The sequence below is a fragment of the Sander vitreus genome, chromosome 20, assembly GCF_031162955.1.
Source record: "Sander vitreus isolate 19-12246 chromosome 20, sanVit1, whole genome shotgun sequence".
Taxonomy (NCBI): domain Eukaryota; kingdom Metazoa; phylum Chordata; class Actinopteri; order Perciformes; family Percidae; genus Sander; species Sander vitreus.
Window position 1 is genome coordinate 13,181,099 of NC_135874.1, and position 15,813 is coordinate 13,196,911.

Genomic DNA, 15,813 nt, shown 5'->3' on the forward strand with positions numbered 1-15,813 from the left:
CTTTCAACAAATGCTCCAAACAAACAAAGGTAGTTTGTCATGCCTTTCATATTGACCCATATGAATGTTTCTGATCTGGTGCCTCTGTGGGGAGAAAACACATTTGTCAGAGGCTTTCAAGACCATAAAAAAATATTAATATGACAGTTTTCTAACCTGCTAGGTTTAGTCAAACAAGCTACTTTGTTAAAGGAATAGTTTGGCATTTTGGGAATTACACTTATTTGCTAGTGAGACAATCTATACCACTAATACACTGTATATAAAGATGGTCTCCTCTTCCTCCCACTGTACAAACATATTGTATACTGTATTACATATTGTAGGTAAAATGGAAAGTGAACAAACATAATGTTGGTAACATTCCCTCATTGCAAAGGACACCTACAGTAGTATGGTAGGTCAAAATTGAACTAGGACATCTGTCTAGAAAGCGGAGATAGGTAATAATTTTACCATTTCCTCATTGTTCTGGGCGATTGTGAAATTGTCTGACTGGCCATGCTTCTGGCCCCATTTATCTTATATTTAGCGATGCCACTGCCTTCCCAGACCTTAGCAATTAACTTAATGTAAAGTTATGTAGCAGGAACGATGGGCAAAACTATAAAGATAGGACCCGAGTTGCAATAAACCAGAATTATTCCTCAAAATGCATCTCAACTACTGCGTAACGCAAAAGGAAGTCTCAAACAGGCTTAAAGCCAAAAGAGACCAAACAAGAGCGGAAGTGGTGTTAATTAGCAACATTATTTTACTATTTTTTTCCCTTGCTATGATCTAGCACAGTGGTTGAGACTTTACTTGGGAGCCATGTTTTGTGTATTTCTTCTGATGAAAGACTCCAGAAATACAACAGTCTCTTGTGCATGCTCCACTACCAGCAGCCAGAAAAACAGATCTGTGGATTAAGTCACTAGAGCAATGATGATGACTAGTCAACACAGTTTGCTGCCTGAAGACAAGAACTGCAACTGAGGAGCGGTCCCCACACTGTTTATCTCTTCTTTAGTTTCTATCTACATATCAAAAGAGATTCAACTTAAATGGGTGGGAGCAGGCCCGTATTAAGACAATGTGGTGCCCCTGGGCACTATACCTCAAAGAGGTGCTGGGGTGCTGCTGACTCATCTGTTGTTAAGTCTGCTAAAAGGGGCAGGGACAATGATTTAATATGAATATCTTGCTAAACGTTTCCCTGCACTGATTAAATGGTCATTAAAGCCCATGTTGCAGGTTAACCACCACTGTTGATTAATGGGTACATAAAGCACTCAACATATGTATATCATTGTTAAAAATGTCTCCAAATAGCGTTAAAGGACAATTTTCGTTGTTTTATTCGTTTAATGGGTTTTTTAACGCAATTCGGCGATGACGTCACGTTGGGAGACGTGCTTCAGCCTAGTACTAGAACTATGGTGACTGACTGGGATGAGGAAGAGGTGTTTTTACTGTCAGTGAATAGCACCGAGTGAAAGTCAAGGTTTTCTTTATATCTAGTGACAGTGATAATGTCGTTAGTTCAAATAAGTACTGGTAATCTAGCTAGATCTAGAAATAGAAGGCATCATGCTAGCTATGAGCTAACTTGCCAGTCCCACCTGTGAAATCCCCCGACGTTGTAAACAACGTTTTTGATTAGATATCTCACGTTTTGATGGTAGCCTACTAGGTCCAGTAACAACATATTTGCCTAGTGTTTATTTCTTACTTGGACGGGGATGCTGTTCGGCTTTTCACAAGTTTATAGACAGCTAGCTAACGCTAAGCCGACGTTTTGCTAACGTTAGCACAACAGCGTTAGCCTAGACAGCTAGCTGCCTTCGGAGTTTCCTATATCTGCGTCCATGTTGTCAACATAAGACGTGACGTTAGTGCTCCTTTTGTACCATAATTGTATTGAATGAAATGTTAAGCTTCGCTCCTACGAGATGGGTGGGTTTCACACAAAGCTAACTGGCTATAGTTAGCCTGTACGTATGCTAGCGGAATTAGCTAACGTTGCGTAGCCAGCCAGCAACTTACCAACACATCCACGTGTCTCCATTTCAAACATCACTGCAGGCTGACTGCTTTTAGCAGCAGAGGTTGATTGTGGGCGACAATACTGTCATGGTTAGCTCACTGAAACTACTGCCGATTGCCGAAGATGCTGGCTGCCTATGCAACGTTAGCTAATTCTGCTAGCATACGTACAGCCAGTTAGCTTTGTGTGTAATGTAACAAAAACCCACCCATCTCGTAGGAGCAAAGCTTAACATTTTATTCAATAAAATGATGGTAAAAAAGGAGCACTAACGCCACATGTCTTATGTTGACAACGTGGATGAAGATATAGGAAACTCTGAAGGCAGTCGTAATATTTACCTAGCCGTCTAGCCTAACACTGTTGCGCTAACGTTAACAAACGTCGGCATAGCTAGCTGTCTAAACTTGTGAAAAGCCGAACAGCATCCCCGTCCAAGCTGTGTTTCACTTTCCCTCCAATATTATTATACACATAATAAAGACACATGGACTCGGTCGAGACCAAAAGCCATATTTTGCAACACCAGTGGCACAGACCGAGACCATAGACAGTGAACCGAGACGGGGCTTTCGTCTGTCGTCTCCCCAACGTGACGTAATGCAATGCATTGTGGGGGAAAGGAGAACCATTTCAAACCGCTGTAAAATAGTACTACTTTTTTGTATTTTATTCCATTTTGTGATATCCATTGTATTGGATGTTGTTGGGTAACAGTTTAAATGTTTATTACCAACAAGCAAATTGCGCAAATTCGTTAGAAAATAAACCCTGCAAGATGGGCTTTAAATGTAGGCTAACACTAGTCTGTAGCTAGCTAGCTTATTTCACTATGGACATTAAGCCAACAGAAAAACTGGGTTACAGTTTGACACCCTTTCCTTTGTCTTTCCTCTCTCTCTTTTCTTTCTTTCCTTTTTTGAAAACCAGATTTTGATTTAACGTTACTTGGCAACACTGTAGTCACTGTAGTTCTGTCGCATCTACTGACTGCAACTAAACACGTCACTGAGTGCGCAAAGGCAGGACCAAACCATTTCATGCAGATACAGGGGGGTGGTCGGTCTATATGGATATTTACTTTTTGGTCAATGGGGATATTTTACTTTTACTGCCAAAAACAAGTAAAAACAAAGAGATCATTAATTGTATTATTATATTTGAAATATATATACTGAATGATGATGGTTTAATAATTGTATATTAGTTTTTACCTATTTTTTGGGGCCCCTGTCAGTCATGGGCCCTTGGAATTGTCCTAACTTTTCCCCCCTGTATGGTGCCCCTGCATGTGGTGCAGGGGCATAAAACATATAAAGCACTCTAGCTTCTAATAATATTTCAATTAAATTCAATTCAATTTTATTTATAGTATCAAATCATAACAAGAGTTATCTCAAGACACTTTACAGATAGAGTAGGTCTAGACCACACTCTATAATTTACAAAGACCCAACAATTCCAGTAATTCCCCCAAGAGCAAGCATTAGTGCGACTGAAGTATCAGTTTTTATTTGAGGTTGTATCAAATCATCTACAAATTTCATTGATAACATTTGCATTGCTTAACTGTGTTTTTGATAAGGGTATACATCAGAACTTGATGTACAGTAACAGACAGAAGTATCAGACCTGACCATGTTTGTTACAGGTAATCTCAAACACAGTTTAGGGACACACAGCAAATATGTTTGAATTCACTGTTGGGCTTTGCGACAATAATGCTGTTTTCCAACACAAAAAGCTCCTGGGGATAAATTAAAGGATAAAGAATTGTTTCTGCTGCTGTGCTGTGACTCATTTAGCTTCCTTCAGCTCCTTCATGTATCCTTGGCCCTTTAAACAGTCATAGCAAAAAAAGTTGTATTTGTGTAGAGTAGAAGCATGTGTGCGTATGTATATCAAGCTTCAGAGGAAACAGCTAGCGTTCAATTAATTTTGACAATTTGTAGGCATATTTCCCACTATTCCTGATCAGATCAAATCACATCAGGGAGCCACAGCAGGAGTCACTGCAGGGGGGCTTTTCCACATCTCGCTGTGGTGTGTGTGTGTGTGTGTGTGTGTGTGTGTGTGTGTGTGTCTGTGTGTGAGTGTGTGTGTGTGTGTGTGTGTGTTTGTGTTGTGCACATCAGGGCTGGCGTGTTCTCTGTTTGACTAATTTAGAAAGTGGAAGCCTCATATTGGCTTTTAAACACATTCCCCATCACTTACAATGAAAGCGCAATAGGAAGGAATGTATGAACAGGAGAAATGATTACAGCAGGCAAAACTGATTGCAATGTTCATGTGGGCACCTGACTATTGTTTAAAGACGGACTTCAAAAATTATGGACATATCCTTTAAGACTTTAGAAATGGTAGGAGTATTCATTTCTTTCAGTACCCAATAAGCAAGTCAATACCATTTTCACCACAGAGTGTGTTTAAGCTAAGGAACATAAAGCCATTTTTGCCTCAATGGAAAAGCTCAACGCGGCACTAGACTGAGCTAAACAAAAGAGAAGCGTTATGAGATGTACTGTACGTTAAATGGGGAGTAAATTGCAGCCCCATCTGTAACTCACTTCTGCCAAACCTACAGTGTGATACTGTACTGGCAGCCCACAGCTCCTCATAGTCCAATTTAAACCTGCTCTATTATGCTGCATAGTCCAATATTTCTTTGCATTGACTGGTTCACCGTCTGTCACACAACACAATATGAGAAACTGGATCTTACTGGTCGATCCTGACAAAGGCTAGTCTTGCATTGCCCGATCTTCACAGCATTGTGTCAGCACAGAAGTATGGTCTGGCTGCATGAGTTAACATTCTGGTATTGTGGGAAAAAAATGCTCTGGGTTGTTTGTATTTCTTTAAAGAAAATCACAATCTCCTTGGGCGGTGCTCCTCCTCCACAGCGCTGCAAAGGAGGGTCTGGCAAGTCCACACAACATTCTGGGATGGGAGAAAAATGTGCTCTGGTTCATTGGCATTTCTTTAAACCAATCACAATCGTCTTGGGCGGTGCTAAGTGCCGAGCAGAGCCACGATGCCGCTGCAAAATAGACTCAGTAAGAAACTTGTTTTGGTGGAACGTGTACGTTCAACAGTTGTTTTAGTCCTGCAACAGAAAACTCAGATTGGACAGGTAGTCTAGCTAGCTGTCTGGATTTACCCTGCAGAGATTTGAGGAGCAGTTAACCATAGTCCTCAGAAATCGACCGGAGTTAAAATTTACAACACAAAGAAAGCGGAAGGTAACAGACATCCGAAAATGGACATCCGAAAAGAGTGAAATCCGGTCGGAATTTCCCGTAGAACGAGAGCAATCCCGAAAGTGGAACGTCGTGGCTATAGACTACTCACTGAGTGATTATAAGAACTAGAATTAATATTAATGAATAGTGTGGTGTAGGCCTGTTATGAAAAATGCCCTGACATAATTAATGATGCCAGATTCTGCACTACGTTACTATGCAGTGACTTGACTTGACAGTGCTTTTTATAATCAAAATTAGGATAGTAAATATACAAAGCCCACGACTGAAAGGGAATAGAAAGAAAAAATAGATGATGTTGTGATTAGAAAGTACAATACCTTTTATTTTATTTTTAATTTATTTTTATTTTTATTCGTTCTATTTCATTTCAAGGTTTGGATATCTGTGGGCATTTATTTGCACAGAAAATAGATTCTGATATTGTTGAACATTACATTGTGTTGTTGTAAAGAATACTGTTGTTAACTTTTCTAATAAATCTACATTGTGAAGCAACACAAACAAAGTATTTGCACTGAATTGGAAATTATATTTTACAAAAATACACTGAATTACAAGGCTGTAGAGAACAGTGCGATATTGCAGACTTATATACTAAGATTTTAATTACATTGTTATAATATAGTCAGTCATGAAGTAAAGTGGGCCGGTCTAAGGCATGAAACTCCAGGGCTGAAAATGAGTCCCACTCTGGCCCTGGCGGTGATAGCAAAAGGGGAGGAGAATGCCTGACACTCTCTTGTCTCTCACATGCTAGATGTCAGGCTTTATACCAGCACTGTACATCTGGTAAGCCAGAATAGACAAGGGCTAAACAACAGGTTTAATAGTCAACAACATTATTTTGGAAGCAATAATAATAAATTGACTGCATTTACTTCTGGTGATTTTACATGTCAATGTCAATTTACTAGTCAAGGGAAGTAGCCTGGGGAAACAATAAGATGTCTTTTGTGGCTCTGGAAAGAGTTTTGAAAAGTCTGAAACATTTAAAGCCAAACTAAACTCAATTTAAAGTTACAAACTAACAGGGTTGTTTCCTAAGGGACAGTCTAAGAAAAGTAGCTACAGTTGCATTATGGGAAGTCTAGGATCCATGACCCATACAACTCAAAGTCAGATTTTCTAATCTGCTTTTCGCAAGTCACCCAACTTTATAAATGTGAAATCTATTCTTCTCAACTTTCTGGCACTAAATTGGTTTCTGAAACAGGGAAATCGACTTTCCTTTTAAAGTTAATGTATTGAGAAAAACAGGTTACCAGTAGTTTAAGCAGGTTTCTTCTAGGTTTTTCTATAGCTCCATATTAACGATTAATCAAAGGGGTCTTTCTAAAGCTCTTCCCAGCTTTCTGTCTCTTTAAGGTAACCTTTTTGATCTGACAAATTATGGGTTTCACTGTACATACAATGATTGTACTGTCAGCACGAAACCTTGGGCTAAAACACCAACTTTATCTTTTTTTCTGTGCTGATAAAAATTAAACACTTGGACAAATTAATAGACTTTAGATTCATCAGGTAAAATGACGTTCAAGTCACCTATAAATCCAAAGATGTTTCCTTCTCGTCTAGAAAAACAAATCCAGTCCTCATAAAATTGAATTACTTTTTTAGCCCAGGGCACATTTGTGAGATCTCTTAAAATATATATTTATTATTATTTTTTTTTTTTTTGTACAATTCCTGACTGGGTAGTAAAAACTATGGTGGTTAAAAAAAGGGTGAAATTAATAAACTTGACAAAGATTTTATATTCATGTTCTGTACCTGTATGTTTCAACAAAATGTGTTCTCTTTCTCTTTTTCTATCAGTGTTTTCTGACATACAGTAAGCAGACAATATTATGGCTCCAGAGCTAGACAGTGCCGCAGGCCAGCAGTTCATTGTGCTCTTCACCCCTTCATAACCTTTCAAACAAGCAACAGTAGTCAGACACAAAGAGAGAGAATGGAAAGAGAGAGAGAAAAGATAATTCAAACAAGATATACAGTATGTTGTGTGTTGTTAAGACCAGAGCCTGAGTTACGAGAGAATAAATTTAGTCCTAACCGAACAACAAAGTTGTGACATACATTACCTCTGCTCACAGACTGTTGAGATACAACACTACATACACAGAGAAGTGTTTTAAAGATCAATTGCTGCTGCTGATTTACTGGTTAATGTTTATGCTTATTATATGTTGTATTTAATACCTTATATTTTTTATTCTTTATGCTTCATTTTACATAAAGTAAATGCTCATACCGGACATTCCATGACACTTGACATTCATGTCCCCCTCAGGATAAATTTGAATAACTTTGATGATCCCATCTACAGCACTATCATCAGGTCATTGACCAATGGTGGTTATGACCAAATACCTGTACTGTACTCTTCCTTTTCCCTGCGTGGGATCAATAAAATGTATCTTACTTGTAGCTTTATATAAAATGTATAGTATTTTAAATTTGCAGTAACACACTGACATATTATCGTTTTGTAAGCTAATAGGGCAAACTTGGTAGCAAACAGTTGCCTATTTACATATTCAGCAGACATGAAGTAAACATCACTTGAAGTTGTGTTTCCGGCCACTTAATAAATGCTAGTCCAACATTGACTATCTACCAACTCCTGAGGTATGGCTCTTTAGCTGCTAAATGCTCCACTATGTTAACCACGTAGTTGGCATCTCTGTCTGTCTGTCGTTTGGTGCTGGTCCTTTTTTCTGAAAATTGCTGGTTGCTGCAGCTGAATGAACGCTGGTGATGAGAGCGGTGAGACCAAAACAGTAAAGTTGCGGGCCAGAAAACCAAAACAATGAGCTGAAAGACGCTAAAAGCTCTATAGAGCTTCGGGAAACTGCAGCCTGGTGATAATTTCCATTTGTCACTACTAAGTGACTCCTTTCTTTTCCTTTTCGTGTGATCGACATTTAATATAAAAATACTGATCGTTTAAAGGAGATGCAGTCTTTGTTGACATGCTGGTGTCCATAAACATTTTTACATTTACAATTTTAGTGACTGCAAAACAGCAAATTAACATACATCTCACAATGCAATCAAACCCTTACAAAAACGATTTGCTATCCAAACATTCACTGAACAAAACAAGACTACAGTTTATAAACCTGCAACAGCATACAGAAGCTCAGCTCAGCACTGCGGAGCACAAAGAGGTACAAAGGGACATGATGGCCAAGAATCGCCTTTGAAGAAAGGACCCTGTGCTTTTTACCTTTGGGCTTTTTCTTTTTATCATCACAGCCCAGATTGAACATCTGGAAATCAACCACGCATTGCACTGCAGGAGAAGACCAGGGGTTGGTGAGCTTTGTGTGCATGTTGGCTGAACGTACAGCAGCAAGCACAGCCCTCCAGGGTGCGATGAAGTATTAATTGAGGTTTAATGGGTGCAATAGGTGCACAGTTTGTTCAACATGTAGCTCGTAAAAGTGATAAATGTGTTTGTTTGTTTGTTTGTTTGACAAAAAGCTTTGTTTTCTGGTGAAACGGCATGCTTTTTTTTGCTGCCTGACACATAACAGAAGCCAGAAAACAAATTATTGTTCATATATTAGGAACAGTCTCTGAACCATTACACTGAACAAGAGATATCAGGACTGAAGCTAATGCATTAATGAGCTGCAAGAACAAAGAAAGAATCATCATCAGGGATAAAATGTCCCTGTGTGGGGACATTGAGATCAAGTTAAAACCCATGTTGAAGAGCTCCATCCTCATATATTTTATATGTGATATTAAAATGCCACACATCCTACTCTTCTGACATACAGTATATAGACTTTGTGTTTATAGGACACTTAAGGTCTACTGTATAGTATGGGCGCTCCAGAAGCTTATGTTGCTTGGCTGACCCTGTCCTGTTGGCTTTGACAGACCCTTATAAATGCTGTGTGGTAGACAGGCGTATCTCCAATAGTCCAGGGAGTGATGGGGGTGGTGAGGTGGGAAGTCAAAGAAAAGAGTCTGAATCGGAGAATACAGATACTGAACATGTGCACACTCAAAGACAAAGCCAACACCTTGGGTACCCTCCAAGGCAGATCCCTCATCAACCACTTCCAGATGCAACAGTACAGTCACAATCACAAATGAGTCCCGCATAAACCTCTGATCTCATCGTCTCGGAAATAATTAGACAGGAGAATGAAAGAGCGGGGAGGTGGTAAACTGCTTGGGGCTAACCTGAAGGGCGCCTTGGTATGGCATCTGCTTTGGAAGATATGCGCCTAGCTTATGGAAAATACGAGAGAGATGAACAAACAATGCCTCTTTAGGCATATTCCTCAAAGTCTGAATGAAGCCCAGTGGGCTAGTGAATGTCTCTCAGTGGCTGGTGCAAGAGGCAGAATGGATAATGGGTAGATACAGCTGATGAAGGTAAGCTGCAACATTTGTAGAGACCTAATTAAAATTCACAGCTTAAGTCAAGTGATACTAATACAAATTGTTTTTTTCATGTTTTTTAATGTCAAAAGATAACTGCTAGATTAAATGTTACATCTCTTAAAGTTAAACTTTCTGTAAGCAAGGAAAAAAGAGCTCTCATCATCCAGCCCGTGGCGCTCCATACCTAGTGCAAAGTCACCGTTTCTGGGTTACTGACTACCAAATGCCACTGCCCTGATGGAGCTGCACAGCCGGAAGCTTGCTGCTCTCCCTCCCCTCTTCCTGCTAAATGGCCAGTGTGTGTAAGTGAGAGCGAGGTCAGCGAGCTTGTTACGCACGCAATCTCTCGTGGAGCATTATAACTTCGAAAAACCACAGGTTCCACTTAATCTTATAATGGATATGTGTGTTGAGTTATTTAAACTCCTGATAGCGCTCCAGCCAGCTCAGCGGCTCTGTGAAGGAGAACAGTCGGACCAGCAAGGCAGCATGCCAAGCACTGGCCGCTGTCACGTCAGACTGTGGAGCTTGTCAAGTCCGACACAGTCTTACCAAATTTGCAATTAGCCATCAATTTTCGTAAAACGGCCCGTATTTGAGATCTACATAGTTGATTTATTGCATTAAAAAGTCTCAGAAGTGAATTTAGTAATGAAATAGCAGACAAACAATGTATACAATTTCTGAGATCTGCGCGACTTAGATTCAGAAGACCAGCTGATCTCAGATCAGTGGGCTATGTAAATTTTGGGACTCTAAAAACTAGAGCCAAATAAGGTACAGCCACCGAGTCGACGTCAACTTTTAGCTTTGTTGAGATTCGCCCGTTTTCAGCAGCAGTTTCAAATTGTGAGATTTGCATAGGAAAGAGGTGTCAATGAGACTGATGAGAGGTACTATGTATGCCTATTTTACCCACCCAACTGTCGTAATTCAACTATGACAAGGTAAACTCGGTTTTGCATTCTATCACCCCTTTAACATTTCAGCCTATAATTTCAGTTTGACACTGACATTTGTATTATACTTTTGTGGAAAGTTCAGCATTTCCACTGTTTGACTGGCACAAGTCTCGGCAAATTACCTCATAAAGAGGACATTAATAATCTAAAAATAACAGAATAATAGCAATTACAGTACCCACACAGAACTTTGAAGCGGAAAATTAGCACAAGATGGAAAATATGACTTATCTACATTAAGGCTACAATCAAAATTTTGCAAATGTCATAAAAACTGACTTTTATGAAGCTAATATTCTCTTTATGTACTCTTCTTCTTCTTCTTCTTCTTCTTCTTCTTCTTCTTCTTCTTCTCTGCTCTTCATATTGTACGTTTTATGTGAAGACAGTGACTTTGTGCTGTTTTGTCAGTGCCTGATGACCTCAATTTGGTTGGCTTTGTCTAATTCAGCTTACAAGTAAAGAACAAAAACAGCCTTTGGTGACAAGCTTTGGTTTATTATCTATACAAAGAATGACTTCAGAAACTGAGGAGGAGCAGTGCATGGTCTGCTGCTGTGGTTTGGTTAAGCTGATGATTTGTTTGACAGCCTTCGAGATGAAATATTTTTGTAAGTTTTGGTTGTATCACCAGAAAACCTCTCTCTTTTATGAATTTTGCTTGAAAATATTCTAAAAATTGACTTGACAGGTTGAATAAATGTATTTGGAAACTAGGATTAGCTCTCATGCCATGTATAGTACTGAAGCAATGCTTAAGATAATAACACAATGCAAAAAACAACACTGTAGTTCCAAAAGGGTTGGCACTTAATGTTCACTTCTTCTTCTTTTTTTCCTCCAGATTAATTAGAGCTCTTCCCATTGCACATGAAGTTTGAAACTCACTTCAAAGACCAAAGTTTCCCTCTGGACAGCACCTTATCCAAGGTGCTGTTTGCTTTAATTATGGAACAGGAAGCAGGGATCATGAAAGCAATTAACTTCTCGATGTTATGATCATGTTATACTGACATGCAGATTATAAAGACACTTAAAGGCAACGTATGGAAGAAGACTTCATGATTCACTACCTGAAATATAAAGTAATCAACTCATCAAGTAAAATATAACACTATGGATTTACTGTTCTCTTTCTCTCGATCTCTCTTAATCTATACAAGGTGAGGAGTTTAATGAGAACAACTTTCTCTCTCATGATGCACAAGCTCAGCCATAATTGCTTCTCTGTGGTATCATCTTGCCCAGTGAACGAATATGAGAGTTAATTGAGGGCTGTGAAAACATTTGCCGCCTCATTATTCTCACGCCAATAAAATCCAAATGACAGCTAAATCGACTGAACAAAAAACAACGCAGATTTTACTTCATAACAAAACCCAACAGTGTACAGCAGCCTCACTTCTTCTGCTGCAGAGATTACAGTGACAACAAGCTTCAGTTTACTCAAACACGCTGCACAATGTGTATTGATATTCTCCTACTGCACTGTTGAATGCACAGGCGTCTACCCAACCCTTTTGTGGAAGCACTCAGGCTATGCAACACATGGACAGAATGACACAACAGCTACTCACAACAATCATTATCTTCATAAGTGTTGCAGAGCAACTACACGCACTTGTCTCCGAGCAGCTAATAAAACCAGGCATGCACTTCTCTTCTTTCTTGCCTTACCGTTTATATGCTTTTCGCCTCATTTTCAGCAGATAAGATCACAATATTCATTAGCCTGTGCATCCCTTCAGAGCAGCATGCATTTAGAAAAAGCCTCCTCCAGTTGTGACTGGAGATAGGCTGGTAGGCAGAGAGAGAGAGAGAGAGGGAGAGAGAGAGAGAGTGTCAGAGGGAGTTGAGCATTGAATGGAGCAGGAGGAGGTGTATGGGAAGAGGAGGGGTTATTGGACTGAAGGAGAGAAGCAAATGGAGAGAGAAGAAAAGGGAGAGAGAGGTGTGGTGCTGGTGTCACTGCGGGAGGAGAGAAGGTAAAAGTGAAAGTGGCTAACCTCGTGTCATGCTGCATCTCTCCATCAGATTCCTGGTAGGAAGAGAACAAGAGAGGGTAAAATGATTAGATTTATTTATCAAGCAGATTTATCTGGCGCCACTGCTGCCACTGCATGCTGTGAAGTACCTCTTATCTGGTGTTTAACGAGCTCTCAGAGCGGCTACGTCTCAGCAAACAAATATATCCATTATTTTCTCACATACATATATCAATATTGAGAGCTTTAAGTGACCGAGGGAGGAGGGAGAAAAACAGAGCAAGAAATGACAGTTTAAAAGTGCAAAAGAAAAATGCACATATAAAAAGAAAATGGTGAGAGGTAAACTTACTTACTCATTTAAGAAAAACACAAAAAATGAATGATAGAAAATGGAAAGTTGTAAGAGGAAAAGTAAGAAGGTCAACAAACCTGAATAATTGTAGCCTATGTATGAGAATCAATTTAAAATAATAGATTTTTGGAAATACACTTCTTGGCTTTCTTGCGGAGAGTTAAAGAGATTAAAAGATACCACTCTCGTGTTTTTACGTTAAATATGAAGCAACCAGGAGCCTGTTAGCTTAGCGTAGCATCAACTTTGGAAACGGGGAAACTGCTAGCCTGTCCAAAGATAACAAAAATTCAGTCTACCGCTATCTTTAAACCTCACCAATTAATACATTATATTAGTTCCCAAGTTCTTGTTTGCACACATTTTTTTAGCACACACAAGAGCATTTACCATTTACATTTTCACTGGTGCTTAATTCTTTGGTGCAGAACCAATTACTCAATGCATCCCCAGGACCAGAGTTGACACAGCAGAGCTATGTGCAGCCAAGGTAAAAAAACACAACAACAATCTACTGTGACACTTTAGTGACACAACCCTCCGCAATGTATGCCCATGATCATAAACTTTATAGAGCACAGAAAGTCAGATACTGTTTGTGTGTTGTTAGTGCTTCTGCAGGTTAGTGTGTTTATGCAGGTGCTTGTGTGTGCCAAGTTACATGCAGTTTCCGTCAGCCTCAATATTTATTAGAGGATTCAGTGAGGTAAAATGAATGTCGCAGGTAGACACAGCTTCAACATGAGAGTGCAGTGTGTGTATGTGAGCATGTGTATGCTGTGCTTCATGATGTTGTTCAATCTGTGTTGTGTGGGTGTTACAAACAGTACGAGTGATACAGCAGGATGACTCATACAGCTACTGAATGAGACAACGCTCAGTAATCCCCTCTGTCCATCCCTCCATCCCAGCATCCCTCTGTGTGGGGAGGGAAAGCCTAGAGAGAGAGGAAGGAGGAGTGGATTGGCATTCCTGGAAGTAGAATCCTTTTTTCCCTCCTTGTCCGTTTAAGTCACTAACTGTGTGAAAAGCTGCCATACAGCAGTTTTCTCTCTTGATACCAAATGTATTCCTTTCAATGCGTACACCCACTCATCGGCTGAACAGTTGCTAGGGAGCTGCCATCCAGTGAATGAATTCTAATCAGGATTGACATTGGTCAAGGACCGCATTTAGCAGAATAAGAGTGCAACCAGTGCAGCAGGGTGTGAGAGGCCATAGTACTGAGTGGCATTTCTAAGCCCGAGGCTCAAAAGCACCAAAAAAAAATGGAGGAGTGTTTAAATTATTAATGTATTAGCTACCTTCACACAGGCAGCGAAGCAAGATAGTGAAATTTGTTTGAAACCCAAGGCATCTTTCTCTCTTTTACTCTGGGCTCTGAGTAAATAAGCAGTAAATAAGGGCGGATGTATTTTTAATACTGCATGCCAAAGGGACCAATACTTTCTCTTTGCTATCTCTTGGATGTTTGGAGGGCAGAGAGATGCTAATGCATTTAAATCAGAATTAATATAGACCTTTACCATAGCACTCCTTTGAGAACATCATGGCTATGAAAATGCACATCCAGTGAGAAAAGATGAATTCGAACCGCAGGTTATGCTTTCATTTCCAGTCTGTGTTTGAAAAGAACGAGTGAGGATATGTTCCATTCAAATGCACTACATTCCTGTGCATGTACAGCACAAAATAATTCACATTCCCCATTCATGTTATGTTAATGAATAATCATGTTGATAGATTTTATTTTGTATGGCAAGTGGGTGATGTCAAATATATATATATATATATATATATATATATATATATATATATATATATATATATATATATATATATATTTCTTTAAATCATTACAGCAATTATCCGTACAATAACACATAAAGTAACTGTGGTTGATGTAATAGCTGCATATGATGTAATAAAACCCATGTATCTGCAGTCAATATCTTCATGTGTTGAAGTTTTAAAGCATAAAAATGATCAAATGTTGATTTAGACCAGCTTCTAATCTTGATAAGAACTAAACTAATTTACACAAGTTAATTGTAGTAATCTCTTATGACTTTTCACAGTAAAAGATTGTCAGCATAGGCAACTACTTCTTTTTTTGATGGCATCTGTGTTTACTCACTAATAATAAATTAATATTTAATATATATATATATATAATTTAATACATTCTTGGTTGACGTAACAAGGCTGGTGCTGGTTCACAGGGTCGAAGACGCATGTTTCCGATAATATGTTCTTGGCCACAAACTCCCTCTATCAGGCTAAAAGCAGCGGCTGGCAGCTTAATGTGTATCAATAAGAGATAGTAGCAGATGGTAGTTTACACCCTTCCATTGCCAACAGAGGTGTTAAGAGAAAGACATTAGGAAGCAAAAACAGCTAGGTTAGTCCAACACTATCAAATAGTCACAGAAACTATTTTCTACTAAATATGTAGAAATTGTTGGCAGGGTGTTCTGCAACAGTTTCCGCAGAAATTCCATTTATATTGGATGATTCCACACCTCACGATATACATCCAACAATGCCAGTGTCCGGTGCTAATGCAGGGAGTAGTATGTCTTTTTATGTAGCAATAAAGGACACAGAAACTAATGGCGTTTTTCCATTACATGGTACCTGCTCGACTCGCCTCGACTCTACTCGCCTCAACTCGACTCGACACACTGTGCGTCCGTTTTCCATTGCAGATTTTAGTACCGCCTCAGCGTGGGTGGTCGTTATATGCCGGCTCGACGCAAACACCAGCGCACAAGTATGAACATCAGGCCACTTGAGCTTGTTTTACAGTTCT